Raw genomic sequence first — 11,318 nt, 5'->3', positions numbered from 1 at the left:
CTATTTTAGGTCTCCTTTACATTGGCACAGGCACACTCCTTTTGTCTTTGTTTCACCCGTTTTGAATGGTCTCTTAAATACATCCGTAAGTGACTCATATTTGTTCATTAACTTTTGGTATAGGACTTGCATACGTGGGATTTTTACTTCAATTGTCTGTCAGTTCAAGTGGCTATTTTTTAGTTTTATAATTTGTTTATTTGCATGTGCATGTGTTAAGATTCATTTGTGGAGGTCAGAGGAGAACTCATGGGAATAAGTTGTCTCTTCATACCATGTAGGTCCTTATGAACTACACTTGAAGGACATCCATTTTAGTGCGATATAATGTACTCCTACATGGAATTGGATTCCACTTGCTACCATTTTGCTCAAGACTCTTTGCATCTGTTAACTTGTAGATAGTTCTCCATAGGGTCTGCTACATACACTCAGAGTTGAAGGAGGTATTTCAAAGGAGTGTGACTTCGAGAGGTAAAGGCTACATGTCATCTCCTGTTTGCTCTTTCCGCTCCACGATTTTGGTTCCAGATGTGATGGCTCAGTTTCCTGTTCCTGCTGCCATGTTTGATGCTTGTTGCCTTGACTCCTAGCCTCCCACATTGTTTTTTACCACTCTGGAACTGTAAGCTAAAGTTAAGTCTATTTTCCTTAAGCCAAAGTTACTTTGGCTATGGTGTTTTATCATAGTAATAGGCATTGAGATGCTTAGGAACATAAAAACTAAACTTTATAACAGGAGGAACTGGAGAGATGACTCAGTGGTTAAAGGCAATTGCTGCTCCTGCAAAAGGTCAGAGATAGCCTACCAATGCAGGCTGTTCGGGAGCTTCTGTGCCTCTGGTTCTAGAGAATCTGATATCAACTTCTACTGACACTCACAAGCATTTAGAAACACACATGCACTTTCACGTGCACAAATAAATCAAATCAAATAAAAATCTTTCAAAAATTATATCAGGAAAGATGATTTCAAGTGATAATACAAGACTAGGTATCCATTGGCACATATTCCATGAAAAACTTATCTGAGGATAGTAGTGTGGTCACTGAAGCAACTGAAAATTTTGAAATTGTTCCTTACTGCTAATTGGGCAAAATCAGTACAGTGTCCAAAGCACATTGATTCAATGCCCAGAAAAACAGTATATATTGAAGATAGAAGTGACTAACCAGGACCAATCAGATACTTGATAGACTTCAAGCTTCATGGACAAATATTTAAATGTACATGCAAACTAAACTTCAGGCTACATAAACATTCGGAACCTCCTTGTGGGTTCATATGGAAGAATATCACATTCTATAGTATGAAATTCTGTAGTAGAAAAAGATATTTAATGTAGGAGAGCAGACATTTAACTGCATAGTGATCCAAATTAAATAAAAATTAAATGCTTTAAAGCAATTATTAAAGGTTTTATGATCTCTAAAAAGAAAGTCATATACATTTTATCGGAATATGTAGATACTTCAATTTGACTGCTTTAACTAGATAATAAAGTAAATTTAACTACCCAGGAAAGACAGGGCCTTACCTAGCCCCTTATTATTAAATATATTTTTACCTAATAGAATGAGATTAATAAAGAAAGAAAGGGTTCATTGATGCATATATTTTTGTTAAATTTATATAAACTACCTTTAAATTAATGTCTTCACATTTTATATCAATATTATAACTGTCACGAGGTAGCTAGGTTTGTGAGTATGAGTGTGTGTGTGTGTGTGTGTGTGTGTGTGTGTGTGTGTGTGTGTGTGTGTGTGTAAAAGGATGATTGGATTTGGGATCTTCATGGAATTGATTACATAGTAGGCAGGCATAGGAATTCTCACCCCTGTCGCAAAATATTTGTTTTGTTTTTCCATCTATCATAAGTGATCAAGGGTGATCAAACAATTCAGCTGTCGTGATGACTGAGTGAGCTAAATCCTGTAATGTGTTAGGTACACATTGCTTCCTGCGTGCCTGGCCTCAACAGCCATATTCCCCCTCAGAGTCCCTAGTCACACTTCCACACTGTTTTAATAAGAGAGTCCTGAGAACAGATCCTCACACTTGCATTGCTTAGCAGGTTTGCCAACAGCACCTGCTGCCTGATCCTATAGCACTGAGCTGGTAAGCACCTAGCTCTGATCCCTGCCCTGAACCTGGCATGACATCTGTTTCCTTCCAAGAATCTTAGAAGAGCAGAAGGTACAGCCAGCTCTAGGGCAAAAACATGGAGAACACTCGACACGCAGACTAGACTCCAAGGTGAAAGAAGTATTAGGATAAGTGAGAGGTGGTTCTGCTGACAGTGCCAGCCCTCTGCTGGCTCTTTTGCAGGAGATGCCAGCTTAGATGATCTGTGCTAAGTTTTCTATTTTGGTTTTCATCTTATGGGGCATCTCAGACTTTCACAGGATTAAATATAAATAAGCAGTTCACATTCTGAAGGACTAACCAATTGTATCCAGCTAGTCTGTATAATTCATTTCTCCTAGTGACATTTACCCCCTTTATGATCAACTCTATTAATTTCCACCCCCCTCCAATTATTTTGCACTTGGCTGTGTTATTGATCTTTAGGATTAAGTTTTACTTATACTAATTTTGAAAGTAATGGTTTATCAGGTGTGGTGGCTGCAAAGCCCCAAAGGGTTTGTAAAGTAGGAATCACATTCAACAAACAAGTGTTTATTATGATAAATTGCAAGTAAACTGAAGTACACAGGATCCTGGGAACAGGATTTTAAGATGGAGAGAACTCTAGAAAATAGCTACAAAACTGTTAAAACAGCAAAGATAAAACTGTGAATACATGGTGGTATTCACAAATAAAATATTCCAGAGATGCCTTCTGTGCACTGGTATGTATAGATCTGAGCAGGAATGATAGGAGTTAACAGCACAGAGAACAACCCAAGGGCTGGAACACCTAGAATGCATGACTGTAGGAAAAGGAGGAAAAATCCATGGGGACTAAGTCTTGGGGCATGTGTATAGAGTCAAATTACAGTATTTTTTTTAAAATTACATAAAACTAAGTAATTCAAATACCATGATTCTACAATAGAAGCCTATCTGGCTGCACATCAAATGTTTGTTTAATGTCAGTTTTTTGTTTGTTTGTTTTGTTTTGTTTTATTTTTTTTCGAAACAGGGTTTCTCTGTATAGCCTTAGCTGTCCTGGAACTCACTCTGTAGACCAGGCTGGCCTTGAACTCAGAGATCCACCTACCTCTGTCTCCCAAGTGCTGGAATTAAGGGTGTGTGCCACCACCTCCCTCAGTTTTGTTTGTTTATTTTCTTTCATTTGTACTTTGAGTCTTTTCTGTCTAAAGTTTCACTGTGGTGTAAGGAACATCTTCTAGATTTAGACGATTGTAGCTAGATGGCCAGTGGCAGGCGTGTGTTACTCTAGCATGAAGGAGACTGACCAAAGGACTACCTGAGTCCAGCATGTTGAGATAAGCCTAGGGAACACACTGAAACCCAGTCTCAAAAAGTGTCTGTGTGTTGGAAAGAAGTTATAGAGCATGTGGCTCCCCTGCTCAAGGCTCTGGCTCTAGTCTCCAGCAAATTAATAAAAGGAGCACTGTATTCACAAATAAAATATTCCTGGAATGGCTTCCTATGCATTGGTATGTATAGGTCTGAGCAGGAATGATGGGAGCCAGTGGGTACAGCAAAGAGAACAACCCAGGAGCTAGTAGTGATGGCTCTGCTCTGTAAATTCATTAAACACTACTGACGTGTTCAGTACGTGAATTCTGGCACATAAACTGTACCACAACAATGCTATGAAAACTCAGAATGGAGAATAACTTTTTTATTGAGATTTCTGGGAAGCAACATAAAGTGGATAGAAGAAAAGGAGCTGAGACCCTAGATGTTACAGCTGAGCGAGTCTTTTGGAACCATTTATTGAATAGTTTTGAACCATTTTCCTCATCCCTCCTGCTTCTTTGACGTTGTTAATAGCAGATGGGAAGTTGAATGTATGTGTCCAGCCTCAGGAGAGCTTTTCAGCCATTGTAATCTTACCCTTATTTGTAAAATATTCATCACTCTGGGGTACAATGGCTAAGGCAGAGTCATAGGATCTATCTTCTGGTACTGGTACTGTAATTCCAGCCCCAGAGTAAGTCCATGTTTGGACCCACAGAGCTGTAGGATGGGCCCTGGGTTGTTCTCTGGGCTGTAACTATTTGCTCCTGTCATTCCTGCTCAGACCTATACATACCAGTGCAGAGGAAGCACTTTTTGTAATATTTTATCCAACAAACATGACAAAAGCCTCAATCCTATGAATTTAGACTTCTTCCTATTGTGAACTTGATACCTCTCATAAAAAACATACCTGAAAGATTTTCTTTCCAAGTCAATAGAGACTTCTATCCTCAGCACATAGTCTGAGGATAAATGCTGCATGGCATTATTTATTTAGGTGGGGTGAGGCAGACAAAAAGGAGCTAAGATGCTGAAATTCACAAAAAGAAACAAAAGACAGATGCTAAGCTAATGCCTTCGAGCTTAAGACAACAAAGCCATTACTGATGAAATGATGCAGCCTTCAATTATGTATCAAAAAGGAGTCTAGAGTTCAGTATCTTTACTGTTTTTATACTCTATAGATCCATCTTTTATATTTTGATGTGTGTATATGTGTGTATGTCTATATGTGTGAATGTGGAATATGCCTAGGTCTGTATGTAGGCGTAGACACCTAGAAAACAAACGGAGATCCTGTCCTATCGCTTTCAACTTTATTCCTTACAGATAGGATCAGTCATTGAAACTGTATTAGGCTGGTAGTCCCCAAGGCTCTGGGATGATCCTCCTGTCTCTGTTCCTCCGCCTTCATAGCTCTGTGCTTCCAGGTATACATGACCACATCCATCTTGTCATGTGGGCTCTGGAGATTGGAACTCAGATCTTCATGATTTTATAGTATGCCTTTTCAACCAGGGAATTTCCTCATTCTCTTGTTTCCTCTTGACAATAAATATCTTTAAAAAAAAAAAAACACCACCATGTAGCAAAGTTATTTAGCACTTAATATTAGCCACTTATAAAAATCGCTTCAATCCTGTCTCAAAAAAAAAACAAATCACTTTAATATTTTGGCAGAACACTGCTGGCACCTGGAACAGTCAAGTGGAAACAGTTTCTTCCGCCCCTCTCATCTTGGAGATATCCCTTCCTATTTTATACATAGTCACCAAATGAAGTCACTAGTAGGACATTATACATTACTAGTCTTTCAAGAAATATGAGAAACCACCCTCAAAGGGAAGTTGATTTATAACTTATACAGCTGATAGAGGCAAACGCAAAGGTTTTTTTGTTGTTTCTATTTCCAAGATTAAAGCTACAGCGTTTTTTGAGATTTTTATGGAGCTTCAACATTATGTCTGAAAATGTTGGAATATATAGTGTAACATATAAATATATGGAGAATATAAGGCCATATAACATACCTAAATATTAAATCTCATTTTCCATAACGAATAAAGAAGTAATCCGGGATAAAAAGGATTCTACTTTGGGGTATGGCTTCTGGTGGGTTCCGTGGATGGCTCCACACCCATGCATTTGCTAGCAACATTAATTGGATTTAGTGGGTTATTTTAAAGACAAAGGAAGAGAACAGGGAGCTAGGAAGAAAAACATGTGAGGGAGAATTTAGGAGAGTGAGTGTATTTCATGTGTATATATATTCATAATATATGTGTGTATGAAATTTTCAAAGAATAAATTTTACAAAGAAAAAAGAAAAAGAATTATCCTTTCCTTTAACCAAAGGATAAGCTGTTGTGTGCAATCCAAAATTTTAATAAAAATAATGAACAAAGGAAAGGTTTTCTTATGAAGGGGATAAATACAATGCCATGAAATCTGAAAAGGTTCCTAAGAATACTCACAAATATCCTAAAAAGAAATTTGAGTATTGTCTTTGCTCTAATTCTAAGAATTATTGGGAATGGTTTTGACAGAGCAAATAAGTTTAGAAAGATATATCTCTCTGTCTATCTGCATGGATAGAAAGATAGATATGATGTGATATAGATGAGAGATATGGATATAGACATAGATGATAGATTGATGAAACAAACCTCCAGGTTACATTATATGCAGAGTGGGAGCAATGGCTGTGATCTAAGAGAGATTATATGGAACAAAAGTCCCACTTCCTAGCTGAAAACCTAACATCACACATTTAAATCTTGGAGCAGAGGGAAACCCAAGTAAATACTGTGCCAGCCTGGTTGGATCCTAATCTTGTGCATGAGAAACTCTTCACTACAGAGATAGCTCAAAAGATTCACTCTTCAAAGCATTGTTGAAGATGAAAAAAAAATAACCCTCAAATGTAGTGAGATACTGTATCAAATTGAATAAAAGATTTGGCCAGAGCCTCTTGAGACAGAATGCACATGCTAAGTAGGCAACAGAAAAAGAAAATGTGTTAAGAATCTACACTAGAAGAAAATAAGATTATATATTTAAAATATTCACTGCATTAACAACAACAATAGCAAAGACAAAGAAACCATACCCAGCAAATAAAGTCTCTCACAAACAAAGGCTGAAGGCTGACTAAACACAAGATATATTTATATGTGTGTTACAGGCTTATAGTACACTAGAAGGCTATCCACTTCCAATACTAACTAAAGTTGCTCAGCATGAAATGAACGGCACAGGAAGTATTTTTTATTCATGAAAACCAAATAGCACAACAAACTTGATTATGCGTGCTGGCATAAGTGCAGGTTTTCTGTTTTCTTTTCTTAATTGATTTAAAAGGAAATAGGATAAAATTATATTAATATTACCTCCCACAAAGCCTGTATCACCTTCCGTGTAATAGATTAGCAATAGCATCACAAAGGTGGGAAGTAATAAGTACTGGGCAAAGAAATTGTGTCAGGGCACTAACTGGGAAACAGACAAGAACAGAATAAAGAAAAGGTTTGCTATAAACAAAAGCTATAGGAAAAAGAGAAACAGTGGTGTTTCTTTCCTGTATATTTTATTGCTTATACATCAGCAATGAGTTACAATGAAATAAATTAATCCTTGATTTCATTTACAATACAGGCTGATTTAGAAAACAATATAGATTAGATTAACTCAAAGGGATAAAATCCAAAGGCATTATTTATCTTCTTAAACATCAAGGGATTCATTAAAACATTTTATAGCTTGGCTAAAATACGTCTAATGTTGCCTTAGAGTTATGATTGTTAAGTTCCAACAAAAGTTTAAAATTCACTTAGGAAGTTATGAAAAGCAAAATGAAATTATATCTAGAGCTAAAGTATCCCCAAGGAGAACATGGTAATGGTGCGAAGAGTTAGCAAGACTCCTCCAGAAGCCAACAGCACACAAGGGGCAGGAGGAGGCTTGGTTCCTGGCACTTTGACACAGAGTTTTGTTTTCTTTGATAACTCACTGCTATCCAGCAAGTGACAAGGTGTTAGTTGATACAGGGAAGACAGAGTAAGAAAAGCATGTACTTCGGATGTTTGTTACTGCCCCTTGGTGGGCCACAGAGCTATCAGCCTATTAGGCCATGGTTGTGGGATAAGTGGAGAAAATTAGAGAGACAGAATTCCTTAACAACTGTTACAATGTTTAGTTACATGTATTAACCTGGCTGGGTTACAGGAGGTAGATATTCATTCAGATGCTCTGTGTGCATGACATTGAGGAGGAATTAGGATTATCTGTTAACTGAGTAAAGGTCTCACGTGGGTGTGACCTGAGGTACTAGCTTATTACCTTTAGGACTCGGAGCCAAAGCATCAGCTCTTCCCAGGCCATGTTTAGTCAGACTAGTATGCTGTCATCAATGTGAGGTTCCTAGAAATAGATATTGGGCCTTCTTGGCCTGTCATTTTGTAAGCCAACTTCTTATAGTAAGTTTCTTTTATTTAAATAAACCTTGTTGGTTGTTTCTTTGGAGAACAAGTTAGGAGTCAGAATTGATTAATGGTCAGTCATTGCCTCCTGATGTTTCTAGTGTTTGAATTAGATAACATAGTTACAGGAGTACCTATGCCCCATGGCTGAGACCAGTGCTCCTCAGACATGATTACTCACTCACCTTCCTGGGGACCTTGTAGAAATGTAGTTATCAGTGGATAAGCAAAGAGTAGACTCTTATATTAATACACTTTCAGAGTATCCATTCTTTACTCTTAGCTAAAACTTCCTGATACGAGCTGAGCGTTCCCAAGGCATCTCTGTCCATAATTATTACTGTTTACATGTGTGCCTTATGACTTTAAGAAAAACACAACAAAAACATGTATCTACCATCATTTATTTTTAAAACTGTGACCTTAACTTGAACATGCTCAGGAATGTACTTCCAGATAACCTCAATAAAGTCCCCATGCTTCCTTTGATCCATCGAGAGCATTACTTTGTAAATTAAGCCTGGTCTGTCCTTGGTTGCACAGGACAAGACCTTTCTTTTCTTTTTACTATCCCTGCTGTTGTCTTTGTACTTAGCCAGATATGAACCCATCCCATTTGGTTACATGGGTTCTGTTCCATCAGGGTAGCTCGACTTCGAGACTAAAACGCAGTATTTTGGACAAGACTTTCGGTAGTGTCCACACCAATCAGCTGGTTGATACATCAGGAAGCTAGGGTTTAGGGTTTTGAGAGTCCATTTTAATTGAAGATGTCCCCAGGCTTAGCAGTTTCTACTGCATCATATTCATTTGGGTCTTCCCATCCATCAAGGCAAAGCTATAGTTCAAGTACAAATCGGGAGGTTGATCGATGAGGAAAATATGTCACTTCCGATAGCGGGTCTCTTGTTTCTGCAATCAGTGAACCTCAAATTGGTGCCTGTCTGTGCATGAAGAAGAAAAATAGAAATGGCTAAAACAACAGCTCTGGTTGAGCAGAGGCCCTTCACTCTTCCAAGTGATATTTTCCGTCTGTGTAACTGTGGCAGGCAGAATTCAGTCCACTAAGTGGAACTAAGTCCTTGCAGCAAACCATGCCTCCTGACACAGCCCCATATCAATGCGTCCCTCCTTACACAGCCCCATATCAATGCATCCCTCCTGACACAGCCCCATATCAATGCGTCCCTCCTTACACAGCCCCATATCAATGCGTCCCTCCTTACACAGCCCCATATCAATGCGTCCCTCCTGACACAGCCCCATATCAATGCGTCCCTCCTTATACAGCCCCATATCAATGCGTCCCTCCTTACACAGCCCCATATCAATGCGTCCCTCCTGACAATCGCTGAACTGGCTTGCCTAGCTCACTGAGACAGACCACTGTGCACTGCTCTTTTATTTTCATGGAATCAAGTCTAGAATAGGACAAATTATGCCATGTATTAAAGTGACATTTAGCCAATTTTGGAATGAAAAGCCTTCCTTTATGACAATCCAGATCATCTCTTCAATACTCTTATTGTAGATTACAGAAAAGAAAATGCCAACATCTATTTTTCACTTAGTTTTAGGTTAAAATTTTTCAATAACTTGTCTATTAGACAGAAATACCTGTGTTAATGCAACACATGCAACCAGACCTTCACCCAGTAAACACCAGGCTAATGAAACATGAAAATATCTCTCCACAAGTGAGAAGAGGCAGCTGCAGCTCTTACAAGGAAGAAGAACAAAAAGGAAAAAAAAACTGTTTATTTCATCCTGACTTAGCCATGTGAGAGGAAGTTCCATTCGGGCTTGAAGACCAGCATTTTCCTCAGACTCATTATCCATGCTATGGTCTGCACAGTATTTTAAACCTTTTTGTGTGTGTGAGAAAATATCAAGCATGTGTGGAACAAACATGTAAGAGTATTTTCCCTCACTTTACCTTATGAATTCTATCCAGAGAGACCTGTCTCTCCATCCCAATTTCCTCATTCCCATTTCTGCTATGTTTTGACACTTGATACTTCTTATAGAACCAAAAGAATGTAGTTTTTCCCTATATGCATCTCCCTGTTTTCTAACACTGTGAGATAAAGAACTACTCCAGAAAAGTAGATGTAATGGGAGAATTATCACATGTGTGATTGTAATACACTTAAGTACGTACATTACTATGTGCAATATTTCCTCGGCAACCCCAAGGCTGTTCACATCACATGGTGGATACATAGAAGCACTGGCTTAATAGAACACAGGACTTTTACTCAATGCTAAGGCAGTAATAGCACCCAGCTTCTAGATGGCTAAACTAAAGCCTGGTACTTGCCAACATAGGTATGTTCCAACATCTGAATCATGCCCTTTCTCTCACACAGAAAATCATTAGCCTAGAGAGGTAGGGTTCATACAATTCAGTAAATGACCTCAAGGATGTAGAGATGACTTTCAGGATATTTCAAGTTTCCAGTGTCTTAATAGAACCAATGGATTTTTTTTTTCATGAAGCGTATTGAATAATTTTGGTGGTGGAAGGTGAGCAGTTTGTTTTCAGCCCTTAAGTACCTTCTCCCTTGGCATTGGGTTCTCATTCTGTGTCATGGTCATTCATGCCCTCGTGTTCCCTGCTAGTCCTTTATGCTTTGCAATAACGAATTTCCAGAACAGTATAATTGATTTTAAAAATCAGGTTTTTTGTAGTTCTTTAATGAAAATTGCATTTTATAGCAGTTTTCATTAATAAAAATTTATGAACTCATAAAATGGAAGTGAACTAACATTTACTGAATGGCCACCATGTGTGTACTTTGGGAAGTACTTTGTATGCATGATCTCACTTAATCACCAGCAAAAACTTCAGAGTAGCTGTTAACCCCACTATGCAGATAAGATAACAGAGCCTTTGAGAGGGCAGACTTCTCCCTGCTTCCAACACCAGTTGTGAATGGATTCAAATGTGAATTCATAGAGGTCTTATTCTGAGGCATTCTGATCACAACGCACTCTAGTATACTATGATAAATTAATTAGATAGTATAATTTAAGCAACATAGCACTTCATTTGGTTGATTTATATTTCTTCTTTATCTACTTATGAAAGTAATGTAGCTCATAAGAAAACTTGCAATGCAGAAATCTTACAAAATGCATAAATCTTATCTGATAATCCTACCACTTATGAAGAAGGATCAATAATAGCTTGTATAAACTCAACTTTGGCAAATTCAGGCTTAAAACTTCTTTTCATAACTCCTACTTGAACACAAAATGCAGTGCCTATTTTCTATGTAATTAAAATTGTTATAATACATGATTCTTTATATTTATACATTTTCCATACTTTGAAGACACAGCAATACAAATATTCTTGTTGCTTCTAATCACCAACTGTTCTTTAAGAACAAAACAAAAAG

At 37.8% G+C, this 11,318-nt stretch overlaps 1 long non-coding RNA gene across 2 annotated transcripts in view; it reads right to left on the bottom strand.

Annotated features, from left to right (window-relative positions):
* Nucleotides 1-4,735: 4,735 nt before the first annotated feature.
* LOC116094759 overlaps nt 4,736-11,318 on the bottom strand; it is a 59,005-nt gene continuing 52,422 nt past the window's right edge. For both annotated transcript variants that reach the window (XR_004120296.1, XR_004120297.1), the window contains exon 4: nt 4,736-4,995. This is a non-coding gene — a long non-coding RNA (uncharacterized LOC116094759). The remainder of the gene's footprint in view (nt 4,996-11,318) is intronic.

This window comes from Mastomys coucha, unplaced genomic scaffold (assembly GCF_008632895.1).
Source record: "Mastomys coucha isolate ucsf_1 unplaced genomic scaffold, UCSF_Mcou_1 pScaffold17, whole genome shotgun sequence".
Lineage (NCBI taxonomy): Eukaryota > Metazoa > Chordata > Mammalia > Rodentia > Muridae > Mastomys > Mastomys coucha.
The sequence above is the reverse complement of the archived record's forward strand: the minus strand, read 5'-3'. Positions and strand labels throughout refer to the sequence as shown.